Raw genomic sequence first — 21263 nt, forward strand, 5'->3', positions numbered from 1 at the left:
AGTGGACAAAGCCATGGGGCCTGATGAAGTTCATCCCAGAATACTGAGGGAGCTCAGAGATGTGCTGGCGGGTCCGCTGTGTGACCTGTTCAATAGATCCCTAGAAACTGGAGTGGTGCCGAATGATTGGAGGAGAGCGGTGGTGGTCCCGCTTCATAAGAGTGGGAACAGAGAAGAGGCTGGTAACTACAGACCGGTTAGCCTCACTTCGGTGGTGGGAAAAGTAATGGATTCACTGTTGAAAGATAGAATAGTGAACTATCTACAGTCGGGAGAATTGCTGGACCAGAGGCAGCATGGATTCACCATTGGAAGATCCTGTCAGACAAATCTGATTGACTTTTTTGACTGGGTAACCAAGGAATTGGATCAAGGAAGAGCACTCGATGTCATCTACTTGACTTCAGCAAAGCTTTTGACACTGTCCCGCACAGGAGACTGGTGAATAAAATGAGAAGCTTAGGAGTGAGTGCCGAGGTGGTGGCCTGGATTGCAAACTGGTTGACGGACAGAAGACAATGTGTGATGGTAAATGGAACTCTCTCTGAAGAGAGAGCGGTTTTAAGCGGTGTACCGCAGGGATTGGTGTTGGGACCGGTCCTTTTCAATATCTTTGTGAGCGACATTGCGGAAGGGATAGAAGGTAAGGTATGTCTTTTTGCGGATGACACTAAGATCTGCAACAGAGTGGACACGCCGGAAGGAGTGGAGAGAATGAGACGGGATTTAAGGAAGATGGAAGAGTGGTCGAAGATATGGCAGCTGACATTCAATGCCAAGAAGTGCAGAGTCATGCATATGGGGAGTGGAAATCCGAATGAACTGTATTCGATGGGGGGAGAAAGGCTGATGTGCACGGAGCAGGAGAGAGACCTTGGGGTGATGGTGTCTAATGATCTGAAGTCGGCGAAACAATGTGACAAGGCGATAGCTAAAGCCAGAAGAATGCTGGGCTGCATAGAGAGAGGAATATTGAGTAAGAAAAGGGAAGTGATTATCCCCTTGTACAGGTCCTTGGTGAGCCCTCACCTGGAGTATTGTGTTCAGTTCTGGAGACCGTATCTCCGAAGAGACAGAGACAAGATGCAGGCGGTCCAGAGAAGGGTGACCAAAAAGGTGGAAGGTCTTCATCAAATGACTTGAGGAGAGATTGAAGAATCTAAATATGTACACCCTGGAGGAAAGGAGGAGCAGAGGTGATATGATACAGACTTTCAGTTACTTGAAAGGTTTTAATGATCCAAAGACAACGACAAACCTTTTCCGTAGGAAAAAAATCAGCAGAACCAGGGGTCACGATTTGAAGCTCTAGGGAGGAAGATTCAGAACCAATGTCAGGAAGTATTTCTTCACGGAGAGGGTGGTGGATGCCTGGAATGCCCTTCCGGAGGAAGTGGTGAAGACCAGAACTGTGAAGGACTTCAAAGGGGCGTGGGATAAATACTGTGGATCCATTAAATCAAGAGGCTGTCAATAAAGAGTGGGTGGCTCGCCAGAATGATGGCTACTGCCTGGAGATAATACCCTTATTCAATAAACATACACATGGTTACTGTGACTCCAACATCGCTCTAAGCTACAACAGCAAGAGGAAATGTGGAAAAAAGGATTCGCACTCACAAAGCGGGGCGTAGCTGGCTTGTTGCGGCGGTTGCTACCCCAGACCAGGTAGGCCTGATGCTTCACTTTCAGTGCATATCCAGCATAGCTCTCTGCTTTAACAGCAGGGGAGAAGAAAAACTGATGCTTCACGCATATCCAGCGTGGCTCTCTGCTTCAACGGCAGGGGAGAAGAAAACTGATGCTGCGCACATGTCCAGCGTAGCTCCCTGTTTAAACGGTAGGGGAGAAGAAAAACTGATGCTTCACGCATATCCAGCGTGGCTCTCTGCTTCAACGGCAGGGGAGAAGAAAACTGATGCTGCGCACATGTCCAGCGTAGCTCCCTGCTTCAACGGTAGGGGAGAAGAAAAACTGATGCTTCACGCATATCCAGCGTGGCTCTCTGCTTCAACGGCAGGGGAGAAGAAAAACAACCAATAAGGGCTGAATGGCATATTCTGGGTAGAGCAGGTGGGCATGGGTGTGGCTTGCTTGTTGCGGCGGTTACTACCCCTACTACCCCTGACTGATCGGGCTAGATGTTTCACTTGGAAGCAGCTCCGTCACTGCTGTCTGCATTGATGGTGGGGGTGGAAGGGGAATGGAACCAAGGAGCTAGGAGAAACGGATAGGTATGAGAAAAGGTGTGAGAAGCTTGCTGGGCAGACTGGATGGGCCGTTTGGTCTTCTTCTGCCGTCGTTTCTATAGATCTAATTTATCATGAATTACTATTTAAAAATCTAGCTAACATGTTTTGAATTTGTGTTGACCTATAATGTGAATGCTGCTTTTGTAAACCATTATGATCTTCTTTTGGAATTATGATATATAAAATGCCTGACTGGGTAGTGGACTTTGAGGATCACTGGTCTACCTAAAAATATACTTGATATGGAAATTCATGAGTACTTTTAGCCAGAATGAGTGAGGGAAATTTTCAGACACGTAGATGGTTTTGAAAACTGCCAATATACTACCCGCAAACAACAAAATATATTGCCCCTCATAGTTAAGTCACATGGGGTGTGTGCATGGCAATACATTTAGTTTAATTTTGTGTTATATTTTTAGGTTCTTTTTCTTTTTTTTTTTTAGTTTTGTATTTAAAGTTTTTGATTTTAGTGCACAGTAAATCAAATGGGTACGCACTCAAATAGCCAGCATTAACTAGAAATTGTGCATGCTATTTCAAGTTAGTGCACAATTTTAGAGTTAATGTGCAATATTTGATTTAGTACTTGTTATTTGAGTTAGTGCACACTATTCTGAATTAGTGCACACTTTCAGTTTAATGTACATTATTGTTAATGTGTGCACTAAAAACAAAAAAAAATGAAATTTTGTGGATTTTTGTTGTTTCCTTTAAAAAATGACATGAAATGATATAATTAAACAGTGTCATTAAGTCATTTCAAATAAAGCATATCTCTAATGACTACTAAGATATATCATAATCAGAAGATGTATTCAAATGTAAATTTACTCAAGCAGTGTATATTGGACAGATATTTCATAATGACACAAACCTCGTCATGTCCAGCAAATTGTGTGCAGTGGAATATATAAAGTTAAGAAATTCAGGATAATTGAACAGAACTGTTCATAGCAAATTGACCATGTGGTTCAGAAAGATGTTGTTTTATTTTACTTATGTTGAGCAAGGCAACAAATTGCAGCATAAATATAAATTTCACTGTCAGCTATGAAATAAACCACTGCCATACTGATGAATGTACCTGCAAAAATTGATGCCTCTGAAATTTGATTCAAGGATCATATATAAAGGCCTCCATAATAAAACGTATGAATTCAATATACAGGCTCTGAACCATATCGTAGGGCATGGGACTAACCCAGTATATCAATTATTGTGAAACATCCATTTAAAAAAGGTTTTAAACTTTGGTCATTGCATATTCAATTGTGATACAGATGTTCTTTTATTCTCACTGGGAAAAAAAAACCCTGCTTTGTCAAAATTTAGAGTTCAAGAGCAACAGAGAGAAATCCCATAACATATGAAAAAGATGAAATGTAAGTAATTTGTAGCTTCTACACTAGTCTTGGAATAGTAATTTGTGCTTTGTGGCAAAGCTGGCATTAATTATCTTCAACTTAATTTGCTTTGATTAATTAATTGCTTTAGTAATTGTTTCACAATACAGGAAGTCCTCAGACTTAAGACATAATTGGTTCCTGAAAACTGTGTCTTTAGTCAAAACTTTGTAAATTGAAACTGATTAACCCATAAGAACAATGGTATAAATCGAGGGTTGGTTCCACCATCAGAGCCCAAGTCCTCATTTTCAGCAAAATAAACCAGAATTTAGTAATATACAGTGCTGTAAAAGCAGTGACACATTTTAAAGCATTACTTTTTGAAGAGTAAAGTGCTAAGATATTGTCTACTGGAAATTAAACCAACACCATTTTGAGAGGGCGCCCCTGCTACTCTTCCTACTGACATCATCAGCTCACCGAAAGCTGTGTCTGTTGGGAAATGCTCAGATTTCTTAAGTCTAAAACAAGTAAGTTGGACAATGGGTGTCAGTTTAAAAATGTAACTGAATTATTCTCTCGAAATAGAGCCAGGACCTCCTGTAAAAATCAGATGGAAAATCTGTTCACATAATATAATTTATAAAACTTCATAATTTTATATCTGCATATTTAAACCATTTTTCATTCAAAACAACTATTGAAAGCAAGCCTTTCCACAAGGAATACAAACAATTAATTGTTTTAAATCTATTTACAAGTAAATATCTGCAGGTGGATGTGAATCGTGTGCCTGATCGTTTTAACGATCAGGTTCGGCTGGGGGGGGGGGGGGGGGGGGGGGGGGGGAGGGGAATCTGATCGTTATGAGATGTGAATTGGAATCGGTTCCGATTCCAATTCACATCACTAATTTCTTTTAGTGAGGCCCGCACCGATAAAAAAAAACCACACCCGACCCTTTAAAATTACCCCCTTAGCCTCCCCCACTCTCCCGACCCCCCCCCAAAAAAAACCTTTTACACATACCTGGTGGTCCAGGGGGGCCGCGGGGAGCGATCTCCCGTTCCCACGCTATCAGCTGTGCTAAAAAAAAATGGCGCCAATGGCCCTTTGCCCTTACCATGTGACAGGGCAAAGGTAGCGCCGGTGCCATTTTGAATATTGGCAATACGGCCCGCATGCAGGAGATCACTCCCGGACCCCCGCTGGACCCCCAGGGACTTTTGGCCAGCTTGGGGGGGGGGGCTCCTGACCCCACAAGACTGGCCAAAGGTCCAGCGGGGGTCCAGAGGGTGTCCACCCTCCCCCGATTTTTCACGATAAATCGGGGGAATTTCTATTGTATTGCGACTAACGATTTTTGACAATTTAAAAAATATCTGACAATTTTTTTAAATTGTCAAAAAACAATTCACATCCCTATAAAATTATGCTCTACCCACATAAATGGCCTATTACGAGATTGTCCACCTGATGTGCTCTTGCATGTGTGTCATGTTTGTGTGCAAGTTTACCCAGAACAGGCGGAGGCATTCCTGGGAGTGGGCTTGGGGAGGGTTTGCACTTATGTAAATACTTTTTGCATTTTCAAAAGCATATGCCTAAACCTTACTACAACATTTTCAGTACACATAATAGCAGATGTAATTGTGTGCAGGTACATTTGGTAGGATAATATTCAAAGCAGACTGATGGTTGTAAGCCTGATTTGAACATTTGTCTAACTTATATGCGCCTATTTGCCAGCTAACTCATGCAGACTATTATAACATTTCCCTCTGAATGACTCACTTGTTTATTAAAACACTCATATACCACGTTATCTATGATTATAAGTAGTTTATAATAAAAACATTCCTAATTTAAATTAACACAATATAACAAATAAAACAACAAAATGGAAACAGAACAAAAAAGGAAAGGAGCTTGTTGTCTATCAAAAGATAATGTGGATTCTTCTGAGAACATATCAAAGAGCAATAGAAAATAGTGTGGGCAAATGTTTTCCTAAACAAATAGGTTTGCAGGTCCTTTCTAAAGGTCTTAACGCACTGGTGCTTATCCAAAGAATCTGGTAAGCCATTCCATAACAAAGGACCTGCCACGGAAAAACTCCTCTCTCAAGATTTCGACAGTCTAATAAGGCGCACAGATGGAATATCTAATAAACTTTGCCCAGCTGAACGTAAATTCTTCTGCTGCCTGTAGATTTTTAATAATGAGCTGATACACTGTGGTGCCTCATTATTAAGCCCTGGTAAAACTTTAGGAGAAGTTACTTTAATATCAAAACCAAACTAAAGTGAACACTACTTTCAAACCCTTGTCTCTCCCATGTAGCCTTTTTCTTTTTAATATATCCAAGTGCTGTAGCCATTATTGGAAGGATGACATTTCTACATTCTGACTGCCCTGCTCACCAGGATTTAAATGTGCACCCGAGGCTTATTACATATTACACATATTCCATTCTGCTGGGCAATGGGACATGGAATATAGCCTCATTATCTGTCATGTTGGAAACCCTATAATACTCTTTTTGTGCTGTATACACTACAGTTCTGTCAATGTGGGGCTCAAGCTCCATACAGAAAATAAGAACAGCTTTACCCTATCTCACAAAAAGCTATGCAGTTCAGAGTACTGTCAAGAAGGAGTGCTTCTTCACCGTACACAGAAATATCTCCATGTGCTCTTCTGTCAGAGTGCAGCTGACTGCTCTCACAGTGCTTGCTCTCCGACTACATGTGTGTCTCCCACAGCAACGCCAGCAAAGAGCATTTCTCACATACAGAAACTTCCCCATGTGCTTGGTGTCAGGCTGGAGCTGGCTGCTGTTTAACTTGTAAGATCAGGCAAGCTGTTTCTGCAAGCTGGGGAAGCCTGGACACAAACTGGTGAAAGGATGTGGGTGGGCAGAAATTGCACTAGGTTTCTAAGGACATCTCCGCTTGGGACCTGTTTACTTTTTCAAGGCTCTTTTTATCCAAAACGCAATAGTGGGCAAGCAAAAAAAAGTTCTATAGCTTTATTAGTGTGTCTGAAATTCTCCACTACACGGAAGCTAACTTTGAAGCAACTGCATGCAGTGGCATATACACATATATATGACTGCACATAGTTTTACCATAGTATTTTATACATGTGGGTATCACATACATGCATATTATAAAATAGGCATAGGTTTACCCCACAACATACTTGTGTATGTAGGTCAATAAGCGAATACATTTCAGTGAATTGAATGTACCTATTTTACCCAACAATTTGAAAAATATACGTGTATATTAATATATATTTTAATCATCATTTTTATTCCACAATAGCGTACAGAAACATAAACCTAATAATAATCATTACACATGGAAATAAAAACACTGTGAAAGTACAGTAGTAAACCCAATGAGATAATAACCTCACAAACAAGTGCAAATTGTGGGATTTCTATTTTTACCCAAAGGTCTAACAGACTTCTCATTCACGCTACAGCTCTTCTAATTACACTGTTAACCCCTCCCTTCCACAATCCAGTGGGAAGATGAATTCCCAAGTCATCAAATATCCCAGATCAACAAGCCTTCTCTGTTGCGCTGCGGATGGGAGAGAGCACCAGGGGGCGCTCTCCAGCGCGGGACAAGAGATGTGTTCCCTTGCGGTGAATCATCCTTACCCTGAGCCTTGACCGGACCTGCATGCTTCCTTGAGACCACCAATGCAATGGTGGTCTTTGAAAGGTCCTCCAACCATTCCAAGCCCTTTCGGACTGCCGCTAGGGAGCAGCGGGAAGCATCTGGCTGGACAGAGGACAAGGCAGACGAAGACATCAGGCGTGACAAAAACACAGACAAAGATTTCAGACGTCGTAGGGCAGACAAAGACTCAGGACGTCGTAGGGCAGACAAAGACTCAGGACATGGCAAGGTATGGACAGGTAAGGCAAGGCAGGACAGGGCAAGGCATGGCAAGACTAAAACCAATGGTTAAAAGTCCAGAACCTCCAGCAGACAATGTCCATTCTGGCGCCCTACTCAGCCCAGCCAGGCGGAGTCGTGGATCACACGAGAAGGCATCAAAGCCATGGAAATCCAAGGACAGGAACGGGCAGGCAACCCTGTACCTCAGGCGCCCTACACAGTTCAGCCGGACTGGTCACGGACCACACTGCAGGACAGGACCTGTCCAGAGAAGGACACATCAGGCAAGAACATCAAGGCAAGGCAGTCATCAAGGTTACGGACATCAAGGCAGACTGACGAGGGAAGAGATGACTCCTCAGCGCCGTCTGATGGAAAGGCCCACCAGCGCCCTACACACTCTAGCCGGGGTGGTCGCAGACCACTGGGCCACTATGCGCCCTACCAGCCCAGTCACAGACCACGAGGGATGAGTCAGGCGGAGCTGAAGACATCTGGAACAGACGGACATATAGACATCAGGAACAGAAGGACATAATGGATGAGCAGACATCTGGATATCATGGACAGGCAGACAACTGGATGTCATGAAACATCAAGGAAATGCAGAGACCGGAACATGGAATAAAGACACGGGATCCCACATGGAACAGAGTGCCTAGGAGGAGAAGCAGACGAGGAGTCCTAAGGAGGACTTACTCCTTGCAAAGGCAAAGCTGGAATGAAGATTGAAGCTTTCTATACTGGAGAAGAAGTGGATCCAATGATGACATCAGTGAAGCACCACTCCCTCGCTGTATCTTTAAATACTGAAGAAAGAGCTGACCTCGCCCCCTAGGAGGATGCAGGAAGCAGTACAGGACCCTGGACAGCGGCCCTGCTGCACGGGAGACTGCAGAGCTGAAGAGGTAGGCCTCAAACCAGATCTAGGGCTGTCAGTTGCTCCCAAGCCGCAGGGAGAGCACCGGAGGTGGTTTCAGGATGCAAGCAAGATCGGGGATGATGGCCCTCTTCCACAGAGGGCCCATGGTAAGGTTAGCGACCTCTGGGTTGCATGAGGGTATTGTAGGCGGCTCCATGCCTCAAAGGAAGGCAAGGACGGCCTCCGGGCCATAAGGGAGGTAGAGACGTGGTTCCGGTAATGCAAGGAGAAAGATGACGGCCTCCGGGCCGCAAGGAATGCAGCAACGTGGCTCCAGCCATGAGCGACTGCGTCGGCAGCCTTCTGGCCGCAAAGGATATCGCAGCACGGCTCCAGCCGCGGAAGAGAGCCCTGGTGCTGCTCCTACAGCACCAGCAAGATGGCGGCCTCCTGCCGCTGTGGAGAACCCTGGCACGGCTCCTGCCATACCAGTAGAATGACGACGGATATCGGGCCGGCTGGCCAAAAGAAAGGTGAGAGCCTGCTCATGGCCCTGTCGTGAGCAGGATTGCAACATTCTCTGCACATCAGTTTCCAAAAGTCTAAAAACGTATTCCCAATTGGGTATATAATTAGCATGTATTTTATACATTGGCAAATATCTTATTGCATCTTTCAAACTGCATAAGTGCCATCATTTTCAGTTTCCACAAAGCAACAGAAGAATGATCACCCCCAAGCCAAGTCAATATATACATTTATCCGCTGTTTGCATGGTGAGAAGTATAAATCTGTTCATATACAAATTAGATTATGCTATCTTCGACATACCCCCAGTAGGAACATCTCCCCCATTTTAGGCACCATTATCCCTGTGCACATCTGAAGAATTTCACCTCAAAAAGAAGATATTATAATACAAAATAAGAATTTACGGAGAAGGTCCCCTCATTCTATTTTATATTTCATATAGTTTGTCGAATTATCTAATCCCATATGAAACCTGTGAACATAGTCTATGTAACAAAGATGTAATATTTTGAACTTTATTTCTTTCATATATACATTATCAGTATGTAAACGTAAATATTTTTGTTATGTTTTTTGTTAATGAAATATTAAGAGCAGATGCCTAAAAAAAGCGAATCTCTTCCAGTGTTGTTTTTGATTCTCTCTCTTTATGTAATTTGTACCATTTTGAAATAGAGTTGTGGCTATCACCCACTTCATATATACTCTTGAGCAGCTTCTATTCTCTTTGGGTGCGCATGGTTGACTATTTCAAGGAAGACCAGTAGTGTCATATTTGTAGGCAAGCAAAACAATGAGAATTAGGTAGTTCACATTCTGTACGTAACTGTGTAAAAGGTTTTAGATGAACATTGTCTCCCTCTACTAAATGTGTCAAACAAGCGAGCCCTATATGCTTCCAAGATTGAGAAGAGCCCTGCCGCACCATACCTGGCAAAAATATATAATTCCCCACAATAGGGAATAACGTGGAAGAGGATCACCCCCACCATTTCCCGAAACCATTCCCATGTCAATCTAGCAGTGTTGAGGAGAACATTTTCGTTGAGTGCTCGACATTCTCCATCAGGTCAGATAAAGCATATCACTGGAAGCCCACGTGCATATTTTAAACGCAAAAATAGAACAGGGCTCATTTGCATTAGTTGGGATTACACATGTAAATCAATGTATTTTAAAACATATGCATGAGTGTGAAATTACCGATTTCACTAAATAGTACAACAGTTAGCCCGGTCCTTCTCCAGATCATCGAGAAACCTTCCTGGTTCTTCAATCTGAACTCCCTCCCAGTTCATGCAGACCTCCTACCCAGTCAGTAGTACACAATAAACATGTTTAATAGGGATGTGAATCATTTTTTGACGATTTAAAATATCGTCCGATATATTTTAAATCGTCAAAAATCGTTAGGGCCACGATACAATCCCAATTCCCCCGATTTATCGTTAAAAAATCGTAAATCAGGGGAAGGGGGAGGGCAGGAACTTACTTACTTGCCCTAAACCAATGGCAGGAAAACCGGCACACTAAAACCCCCTAAAACCCACCCCCGACCCTTTAAATTAAATCCCCCACCCTCCCGAACCCCCCCCCAAATGCCTTAAATTACCTGGGGGTCCAGCGGCGGTCCGGAACGGGCTCCTGCAATTGAATTGTGTTGTCTTCAGCCGGCGCCATTTTGCAAAATGGCGGCCGCAAAATGGCGGCGGCCATAGACCAACACGATTCGACTGCAGGAGGTCGTTCCAGACCCCCGCTGGACTTTTGGCAAGTCTTGTGGGGGTCAGGAGGCCCCCCCAAGCTGGCCAAAAGTCCCTGGGGGTCCAGCGGGGGTCCAGGAGCGATCTCCTGCCGCGACTCGTTCAGCGGGGGTTCCGGACCGCCGCTGAACGACCTCCTGCCGGCGCCATTTTCCGTACGGAAAATGATTCGCGGCAGGAGATCGCTCCCGGACCCCCGCTGGACCCCCAGAGACTTTTGGCCAGCTTGGGGGGGGCCTCCTGACCCCCACAAGACTTGCCAAAAGTCCAGCGGGGGTCCGGAACGACCTCCTGCAGTCGAATCGTGTTGGTCTATGGCCGCCGCCATTTTGCAAAATGGCGCTGGCTGAAGACAACACAATTCAATTGCAGGAGCACGTTCCGGACCGCCGCTGGACCCCCAGGTAATTTAAGGCATTTGGGGGGGTTCGGGAGGGTGGGGGATTTAATTTAAAGGGTCGGGGGTGGGTTTTAGGGGGTTTTAGTGTGCCGGCTCACGATTTTAACGATTTTCACGATATTTTAAACACCCGAACGGCAACAATACGATTCCCTCCCCCTCCCAGCCGAAATCGATCGTTAAGACGATAGAGGACACGATTCACATCTCTAATGTTTAATATCACTTCGCCAAATTTGCTGGGTGCAAATATGGTTTGTAAAAATGAGCAAATAAGTTGGAAAATGTATGTGCATAAGAGTCTTTAAAATAGCAATTTATGCACATAACTGTTGGCCCTGTCTAAGAATGGCCTATACCACCCATTTCTAAGCATTAAAATATGCACTCATTTTGGACTTTTCTAAAATACAGAAGTTGAGAGTAGAGGCTACAAACATATGTATATGCTAATTTATACACACTTAAATTCACTTAAAATTGTATTTCTATTGAATGCAGTACTTTTTTCCTAGAAAAGAAAAGGCACTGATACTCAGATGCAGGGCATTGCTTCAGGGGAGCAGAAATAGGGCATCTGGCCAGTGTCGTGCAAACCCAGGGTAGCCCTGCCGCCTGGGAGCTACCAATCAGGTATCAATTGGTACCAATCGGGTACCAATCGGGTAGGCGTCTTAGTGGATAACACATTGAAATTGTCGGTTCAGTGTGCTGCGGCAGTCAAAAAAGCAAACAATGTTGGGAATTATTAGGAAGGGAATGGTGAATAAAACGGAAAATGTCATAATGCCTCTGTACTGCTCCATGGTGAGACCGCACCTTGAATACTGTGTACAATTCTTGTCTCCACATCTCAAAAAAGATATAATTGTGATGGAGAAGGCACAGAGAAGGCGAGAAAAATGATAAAGGGGATGGAACAGCTCCCCTATGAGAAAAGGCTGAAGAGGTTAGGGCTGTTCAGCTTGGAGAAGATACGGCTGAGGGGGATATGATAGAGGTCTTTAAAATCTTGAGAGGTCTAGAATGGATAAATGTTAATCGGATAATAGAAGGACTAAGGGGCACTCCATGAAGTTATCAAGTAGCACATTTAAAGCTAATCTGAGAAAATTCTTTTTTAATCAATGTATAATTAAGCTCTGAAATTTGTTGTCAGAGGATGTGGTTAGCACAGTTACTGTAGCTGGGTTTAAAAAAGGTTTGGATAAGTTCTTGGAGAAGTCCATTAACGGCTATTACTCAAGGTGACATAGGTAGATTTTAAAACAAGCGCACATGGATGCGATCATTTTATATGTGCACCTTTTTGTTGGCCCAGCACTTCTGTGCATAACGGGGGTTACGCGCGTGGCTGTGCCTGTTCTAAAATGCGTGCAGCGCGCAAGGCCCAGCCATATGCATAACCCCCATTTTTTATGTGCGCGGCCTTTTAAAATTGGGCCTTTAGGGAATAGCCACTGCTATTACTGGCATCAGGAGCATGGGATCTACTTAGTGTTTGGGTACTTGCCAGTTACTTGTAGCCTGGATTGGCCACTGTTGGAAACAGGATGCTGGGCTTGATGGACCCTTGGTCTGACCCAGCATGGTCATTTCTTATGTTTTTATGCTTCCTGCAATTGGCTGCAAGGTTCAGTGATCCTCCCCACCTCTCCCCTCCCCCCATCCCCACCCACCCTCTTGCTGGCATAAGAAGGCATGTGATCAATGTTCTTAACTGTTGTGGTATGGGAAAAGCACTGGTAGGGGAAGGCTGAGAGAAAGAGAGAGGCACCACAGGCATTTTTCTCTCCCTCTTCCCACCCCCTCCCCCTTCCCTCATGTTTTTCTCTCTCACTCCCCTACTGGCAGATTTAGATTCAGGAAACTTTTTCATCATGAGAGATGTGTACATGGTTTGCCAAAGTAATAAATGAAGCGGTTAAAAGGAAGAAAAATACCACATAATAGTGCAAATAAACAGTAATTGAAATAACAGGGTAGAGAATGGTTAATAGTATATGGACCATTGCCAGGTTCTGGTGCTGTCTGGCCAGTGCCCTGCAGAGAAGAGTCCTCTGCTTCCTGCTCTGTTCCGCCCCTCTCCTCCCAGACTGCAGCCTGCTGAGACTGGAGCAGCCAGAAGAGAGGAGGGAAGAACTGCCCTGTTCCCTAAACCACCCCTCCTGTCTTTTCCTAGGGCCTGATACGGGGGTGCATCTCATCTAATGAGCTAAGGCGGAGGGGCACGAGGGGGTAGAAATAAAAGGTGCAGGTACTGAGTATTGTCAAGTAGCATCAGAAAATCAACAGCCCTGATTGGAGAATTTCAGATGTTAAAAAAGCTATAGGATGTCTCATGTATTTATTGGTTTCCCATTCCTGCATTTTGGATACATTTTCTGTGGGGTTCCTTTGGCTTTTTATCTATTTTGCAGCTTGTACGTTTTTATTACACATTTCCTATCCATTGTAGCCATTTACAAAATGGCACCGAAACTGTATTAGTTATCCAGTGCACTTTCTAAACACGGTCAGGTTTGGAAAATGAAAGTTCTAGTATCAATATACTGCACACAGTTCGTCTGAGTTTCCATCATATTATTATTTCTTGCAGTAGAATAAGAAGATAGAAGCTTGTGAAATTTCCTGTCCCTGCTAAAGAAAATACTGACACTGGAACCAAAGTACTACAGTGCATTAGGTTTAATGCAGTATTAACATGCATTAAACATGCATTAATGTGCATTAACTTTAACACACTGGTACATTAGCCTGTGTTAACATTAACATGCAAAGTAGCTTATTGATATTTAAAATGGGTTAACACAAATTCCATTGAGCAAAGCAGAAACTTAACTACAGTCCTTGGTGTGGAATGAAAAGACTGCATAAGGTCAGCTGTTGCTATTTATTTAGATTGGCTGGGCATCCTTCTCGCTTGTCTTCATCAACTGTAGCCCTATTTCAAATGGGATAGGCTGTGTGGAGGGGGGATCCTGATGGGAGGTGGGTTATCAGGGGGCCTCTACTTGCTTACTGGGGTGGGTGAAGGGAGTTGGGGAAGGGGCGAGCCTTAACTTGCCTGCTGGGATGGGCATAGGGATGGGAGCCCAAATTGGGGAGTCTGGCAATGCCAAAGATGCTCCTATTTCTATAATTTTAGGTTTCAAGGAAAGAAACTTCTTTCTCCTTGCCTGAGTAGGCTTAGATACATCAGGAAATACGTATACCTTCTGCCCGCAGAATGTCATATCTTTCTTTTTAAAGAATTTATCAAGAATGGACTCTTTATCCTTTTCTAAAACAAAGGAAACAAATAATGTAGCCCTTTTATTTATCAGATCTAAAGAGTCTTCCAAAAATGTAGATACACCTGGTGTATTCTCCTCTTCTCCCCCAGGCATATTACCTATTTGGAACGGGAAGTAATATATTTTAGATATTAAAGGTATCTCTTCACAAACTAGGTTTTCCCTAACATATTTAGAAAACATTTCAAAAGGTGACATTAGTCTCGTAAAAGGGAAATTTACAAAACGTAAATTTTTTACTCTAATAAAGTTTTCTATGTTCTCTAAGTTAGCATGCAAAACCATGTTATCGGAAGTATGACAATTTTCCAACATTTTTACATTTTGTAATTCTGATGTTAAATTATTAATTACAGCCTCAACATCTTTTAATCTAGTCCCTTGTTCTTGTATAAGAGACTTATTTCCATTTACAATTGTAGTAAAGGAAGAGTTCATCTGTGTCATATTAGGGTCCAACTTTACCAACATCCTCCACAGATCACCCAGGGTTACTTTAGATTCTAGGGATGTGAATCGTGTCCTCGATCGTCTTAACGATCAATTTCGGCTGGGAGGGGGAGGGAATCATATTGTTGCCGTTTGGGGGGGTAAAATATCGTGAAAAATCGAAAAATCGCAAAACCGGTACATTAAAACCCCCTAAAACCCACCCCCGACCCTTTAAATTAAATCCCCCACCCTCCCAAACCCCCCCCAAATGACTTAAATAACCTGCGGGTCCAGCGGCGGTCCGGAACGGGCTCCTGCTCCTGAATCTTGTTGTCTTCAGCCGGCGCCATTTTCCAAAATGGCGCCGAAAAATGGCGGCGGCCATAGACGAACACGATTGGACGGCAGGAGGTCCTTCCGGACCCCCGCTGGACTTTTGGCAAGTCTCGTGGGGGCCAGGAGGCCCCCCACAAGCTGGCCAAAAGTTCCTGGAGGTCCAGCGGGGGTCAGGGAGCGATTTCCCGCCGCGAATCGTTTTCGTACGGAAAATGGCGCCGGCAGGAGATCGACTGCAGGAGGTCGTTCAGCGAGGGTTCCGGCGCCTCGCTGAACAACCTCCTGCAGTCGATCTCCTGCCGGCGCCATTTTCCGTACGAAAACGATTCGCGGCGGGAAATCGCTCCCTGACCCCCGCTGGACCTCCAGGAACTTTTGGCCAGCTTGTGGGGGGCCTCCTGACCCCCACGAGACTTGCCAAAAGTCCAGCGGGGGTCCGGAAGGACCTCCTGCCGTCCAATCGTGTTCGTCTATGGCCGCCGCCATTTTTCGGCGCCATTTTGGAAAATGGCGCCGGCTGAAGACAACAAGATTCAGGATCAGGAGCCCGTTCCGGACCGCTGCCGTTCCGGACCGCCGCTGGACCCGCAGGTTATTTAAGTCATTGGGGGGGGGTTCGGGAGGGTGGGGGATTTAATTTAAAGGGTCGGGGGTGGGTTTTAGGGGGTTTTAGTGTGCCGGCTCACGATTCTAACGATTTATAACGATAAATAGTTAGAATCTCTATTGTATTGTGTTCCATAACGGTTTAAGACGATATTAAAATTATCGGACGATAATTTTAATCGTCCTAAAACGATTCACATCCCTATTAGATTCATCCATAGTAGCTAACCATGGGCTATCTAATTTAACCGTCAGTTCCTACACTTGCTTCATGCTGCTCCAGCTCTAAGCAGGGAGGCATTGCAATTTTCGGTGACTCAGAGAGCAATCCAAAGCCACTTACATTTGCAGCTTCTCCGTTGGGGATATTACATCCTGATGTTCCTCCTGGGGGCTGTAGAGGTACAGGTCCAGTGCCAGAACTTAGGGTGGCATCCAAGAAATCTCCCTCACTGTCCTTTCGTGGCATATTCCCTCTACTCAAGTAAGCATCCATGGGTCCAGTTTTTTGTGGAGCTGGAGATGAAGTCACAAACTTGGCTTTTCTTTTATGCCCCATAAATCCAAAGAAAATTAAAAGGCGATCTACAGGCGATCAAAGCCGATCTAAGCCACGCACGCCCCTTTTGCGTGCGCGGCTTAGGCAGGCGCCGGCGGCGGCAGTGCGCCGCAAACCGCGGGCTTTTACCCTTGCGGTCTCTGGCTGATGATGTCAGCGGAGGAGTCCCACAGCTGAAGCTGGATGTTAATCATTTCTAGCTCCATTAAGCCAGGCAGATTAGTGGCAGCCTCTCTCTCACCACAATCGCCGGTCCCACTCTCACCTCGGCACCGCGGGCTTTTCCCCTCGCGGTCTCTGGCTGATGATGTCAGCGGAGAAGTCCCACAGCTGAAGCTGGACGTTAATCAGTTCTCTCCGTTGAGACAGGCAGGTTAGTGGCAGCCTCTCTCTCACCACAATCGCCGGTCCCCCCAAAAAATGTGCTTCTAATTCTTCTCTTCCTGACAGTGAAGTCTGTCCTCACTGGATCTCATTCTCAGACAGGGGCAGATTAGGAGAAAGGTCTTCACTGATCAGGTCCACAGCCATTTACAGTTCAGAAAGTATTTTAAGAATGATTCATCTTGTACATTTTTCCCACCTCCCACTCTTGCCTGCTTACACCAATCATGCCAACAGCAGTGATAATTAGTTAATTACTGGCTTAGAGGTGAATTTTCAAAACAGTGCAGAGCAGCTGAATGGCCTAAATCTTACTGGCCAGGTTTGGCCACCTAGGTTTTGGAAAATTTTCAGCCTCAAACTTGGGCACCTGATGCATGAAAATGTTCCTAATGCTAGGTGGCCAGAATGTGACTACCTCCATTTAGGTAATTCAGACTTGGAAACCAAAGCTTTTGGCACCCTTCTTCCCTTTTGGGCTTGCATTCTCACGGGGGGGGGGGGGGGGGGGGGGGAGTGCAATATGGTGCACTCCCCCCCCCCGCCCCCTCCAAATGGTAGCCAGGGCAGTTGCCCTTCTTTATCACTCTTTGTGATGGTCCTTGACAACCATGAATCTTGATCTCCGATAACCCCGCCCCCCTCGCTTTAGGGCTCCAGGACCCAGGAGTGACGCCCCTCCCCAAGAAGCCACACATTGGCCTCTTTTAACCCTGGTCCTATGCCACACCCATAAGAAGGAGAAGAAAGCTTAACCGCTCCCTGTAAATTGCCTTTATGTGAATTCTCTCTGGCTTTAAGTTAATTTCTAGCTCAGGGAATTGTGTTTGGCATATGAGAACCCTAGTGACTTACATAAAGGGACACATATGAAAATCCCTTCCCTATTGGGTATCTATCCATCTATCTATATCTATTTAAATATACATGTATTATAAATAAAATTATAATAATATATAACCCAATCAATGCTGCTCCTGCCGGTTAGGAGGGAAAGCAGAGGTTAAAAAGAAGGACAGAGGCAATATCTAGATTACTAGTTATCTTTATATATGTATTTTTATTTTTCACAGCTCTTCAATCAAAGATATACCAGCAATAAATTACTTCTGCTACAAATTTCTTTCAGATAAGTAACAGTAAGCTTTCTCTTAAACCTTTTATTAAACTTTTTCTATTACTCATATAAACCTTTGAACTGTGTTATTTTTGTCTTTTGGTTCTTTTCTTTTAGGTATGATCAACAGTGTTTTCCTGGAGTCTTTTTTGTTCTATTGATGCATCACTATGAAGGTATTAGTTTTTTTCTTTCTTTATAAATGTATGCAATAAATATGCTTGTTTATGTAATCACTTAGCTGTTTTATTCTTCTATATTTTCTTAGTCCTCTTTTCTTCTTGTAGGGTTCACAGCTAGACATGTATCTTTTTTTTTGTCTTCTGACTTTGCTTACTACTTATTAGAGATGTGATTCGGGCAAACTTTTTGGTTCAGCCTTCGTTATCGGCCCGCTGCAGGAAATTTTGTGTATGTTGCAGGATAAAGATACGTGAATTTTGTAATACGGGTTATAAAATACTATGGAAAATCTTTGTGTGGCCATATAAACATTATATGATGCCACATGGTTTGTGTGAAAGTTATCTTCCCTGTGATTATCAACCATTCTATCACACTCTATACCAGTGGTTCCCAACCCTGTCCTGGGGACCCCCCCCCAGCCAGTCAGGTTTTCAGGATATCCACAATGAATATGCACGAGAGAAAATTTGCATGTTATAGAGGCAGTGTATGCAAATGTTCTCTCATGCATATTCATTGTGGATATTGTCGTGGGCTCCTCCGGCTGGCTCCCCGGTGGGGCTTATTTTCTTCCTCCCAAGCTTTGCAGGCCCTTCTATCCCGATAGCACGGCTGCAACCGCTGGTGTCCGCTGTAATCCTAGTGGCTCTGACAACCCTCCAATATGGTTATTTGCAAGCCTTTCAAAACAGGCCTGAATCCTTAACAGAGCTAGTCACTCTAGCCAGTACCCTGTTCAAGGTCCATACAAGTGGGGGAATAACAGCTTTCCTCCTCCCCCACAGGGCATGGGTAAACAAACCAAACAAAGAATAGTTTAGTATTAGTTCCAGCTTATTTCTCTCTCTCAGTGTTGTGCAGTAATCCTTCTTCTATAGTCCTGTGACAGAAAAACTGCAACCTGGAACCTCTTTATCCAAATGTCTGCTGTCAGGCTTTAATCCTGGCCCTAACAGCCTTTTGTGTTTGGGATCCAGCACAACTCACCCCTTCCCCCCTACAGCTGTGCTATAAGTAATGCTTTACCTCTACCCCACAGTCAGCACCTTCTTTAGTTAGTGCCTTTTTGGAGAAACAGGTGAGAAACAATTTCCCCCAACAGGTTCTCAGTTCTGTGTCACATTACTTCCCCACTTACTCTATCTCCATGCTGGATAAAGAAGTCCTCTGTAGGCAGCTCCCAGTCCATCTCCTCCTCTTCCTCAGAGCAACTGCTCTCCTCGTTTCCTCCTCACTCAGGGACACACCCTCTCCTTCCCACAGCATGGACTCAGCTGACTCTAATTCCCCCAGATCACCTTCAGCAGCCACCTCAGCCTCCTTCTGGTCACGAGCCTTCCACTGCCGCTCTGGAACTCTGGGTATTGTAGTCCATACAGGTTGTCTCAACGCCCCCTGCTGTTTCCCCTTGGTATAGTTAGACAACTGTTTAGTTGGGACCCGCTTACTATCCTGCCGGGATAGGAGCTTGTTGCTCTTCTCATTACAATATCCTGAAAACCTGTTTAGCTGAGGGGTCCCCAGGACAGGGTTGGGAACCACTGCTCTATACCAATAGATGCTTAATAATTCACATTGTTTTTACAAGGAAAGTGCATATTTTACAAATAATGTGATCCCTGTGATCACTAGATTACTCTTTGCTGAGTTTCTCTCAAGATATTTCAGTCTTAGACATGTTCCTTCTTGGAAGCATAAAGCAGATGCCTAATAGCTGGGACAGAGATAGCAATTCACTTTTCAAGAGTTTTAGTTTATGTTTATTTTATTTCATGTTACCATCATCTTGAAAGAAGCAAAAGTGTTTATGTTAGTTGCTGTTCTTGTTCTGAAATCCCAGTCACATATCTTATGATTTTCAGATCAAACATTGAACATTTTATGTCTATGGCCTGGATTTATCAAAATGCACGTGATAGAAAAAGGGGAGTATTTTCTGGTAATAGGCAGAGAGAGCCTAACTGTAATGCCTGCACCCTAGATAGGTATTTATATCTCTATGGGAGGCCCACCTAGTAACTCGAGGTGAGGTTTAGGTATTAGTGTAGGGGGTTAGGGGCCACTTTGACATTCAATGTGAGACTTATGAACAGAACAGTGCTCTCTTGTGAAAATTTGATGACCTTCGGAGTGAGAAAACACCCAAAGATGAGATTTGTGCAATGTTCTCTCAACCTAGCTTGATGGACTCTCTGCCTGGGAGTGATTCCCCCTTCTAGTACACCCAGATGTGTGCTAGAAGGGGGAATCACCCACCATCGCTGATAGACAGAAGAAATGGGAGCCAGCTATTGCTTGCACTGCCTTGTGCCATGATTCAAAATAGTCCCTACCTGAGAAAAATGATTTTTTTTCTTCTTATATTTTATTTTTCTGTTTCGTCCTTTTTATTTCTTTTTTTGTGGGGGCATTGTTTTTAGGTAAGAGATAGGAGACTGGATCCTGGGACCTCGCTAGGGTCAGGGAGGGGACTGGAACTCCAAGTGGGCTCTCTTGCTCCTCAGCTGGAGTTCTGAAAGGGATCACCCCAGGCCCTTGGTGCAAATGTACTTTTGCCGACCCCCGTTAGCGTTCCCAGCCGTGGCCGCCCGCGGCTGGTCCCCACTCACCTGCGGCACAATGTTGGAACAGCCATCGGCATCACGGCAGTGGCGGGAAGACGCCCCCGGGGAAGGCTTGGTTCCTCTCCGAGCTAAGTGCGCCCTCTCGGGAAGGGCGGCACAGGACGCACACTTCCTGGTTCCCCCTCGATGGCATCGGGCCGCACAGCCCTCTTCCTGGTCTCAGCGGGCCAGCCCTCTCTTAGGCATGCGGCCCCGCCTCCTGCCTTTTCTTAAAGGGCCAGGATGACTAATTATCTGCAGCTGCCTAAATTGAGGTGGAGAACCTGGGAGTATATATATGGAGACTTCCTCTTCCTGTCCTTTGACTTGGCAATGAGTCTGCTCACTCCTGTGAGTCTTCTGGTCCCTCTGGTAGCCTTTCTCCTGCCTCTGTTCCTGGTATTCGGACTGGCAAGCGGGATCCTCTGGTGTTTGACCTCGGACTGCACTTCGACAGATCTTCCTTCCTCAAGGGCCCACCTAAGTCCCAGTGGTCCGGGTCCCTACGGGCTCCTCCCGTGGGGCTGCGGGCTTCCAGTGGCGAAGACTCAACTGGTTCCTGCTTTGATCCAGCCTCGCCACCCAATGGGGGAACCCGAGGAGCCATCTCCTCAGGTAGTACCAACTCCTCATCGGTCTAGGGGTCCACATCTTCTCAATCTTCGTTACA

The 21263-nt window shown here is 44.8% G+C and overlaps 1 protein-coding gene across 5 annotated transcripts in view; it reads right to left on the minus strand.

Annotated features, from left to right (window-relative positions):
- LOC115099147 (DNA-directed RNA polymerase II subunit RPB3-like) overlaps positions 1 to 20728 on the minus strand; it is a 47695-nt gene extending 26967 nt beyond the window's left edge. The window contains exon 1 of one of the 5 annotated variants that reach the window (XR_003858691.1): positions 19129 to 19419. The gene's annotated coding sequence lies outside the window, so the exon portion shown is untranslated. Of the gene's footprint in view, positions 1 to 19128; positions 19424 to 20599 lie in introns of those variants that run through there. The other 4 variants (XR_003858692.1, XR_003858690.1, XM_029616520.1 and 1 more) reach the window with 4 other exon arrangements.
- Positions 20729 to 21263: the final 535 nt, after the last annotated feature.

Source organism: Rhinatrema bivittatum, chromosome 9, assembly GCF_901001135.1.
Source record: "Rhinatrema bivittatum chromosome 9, aRhiBiv1.1, whole genome shotgun sequence".
Lineage (NCBI taxonomy): Eukaryota > Metazoa > Chordata > Amphibia > Gymnophiona > Rhinatrematidae > Rhinatrema > Rhinatrema bivittatum.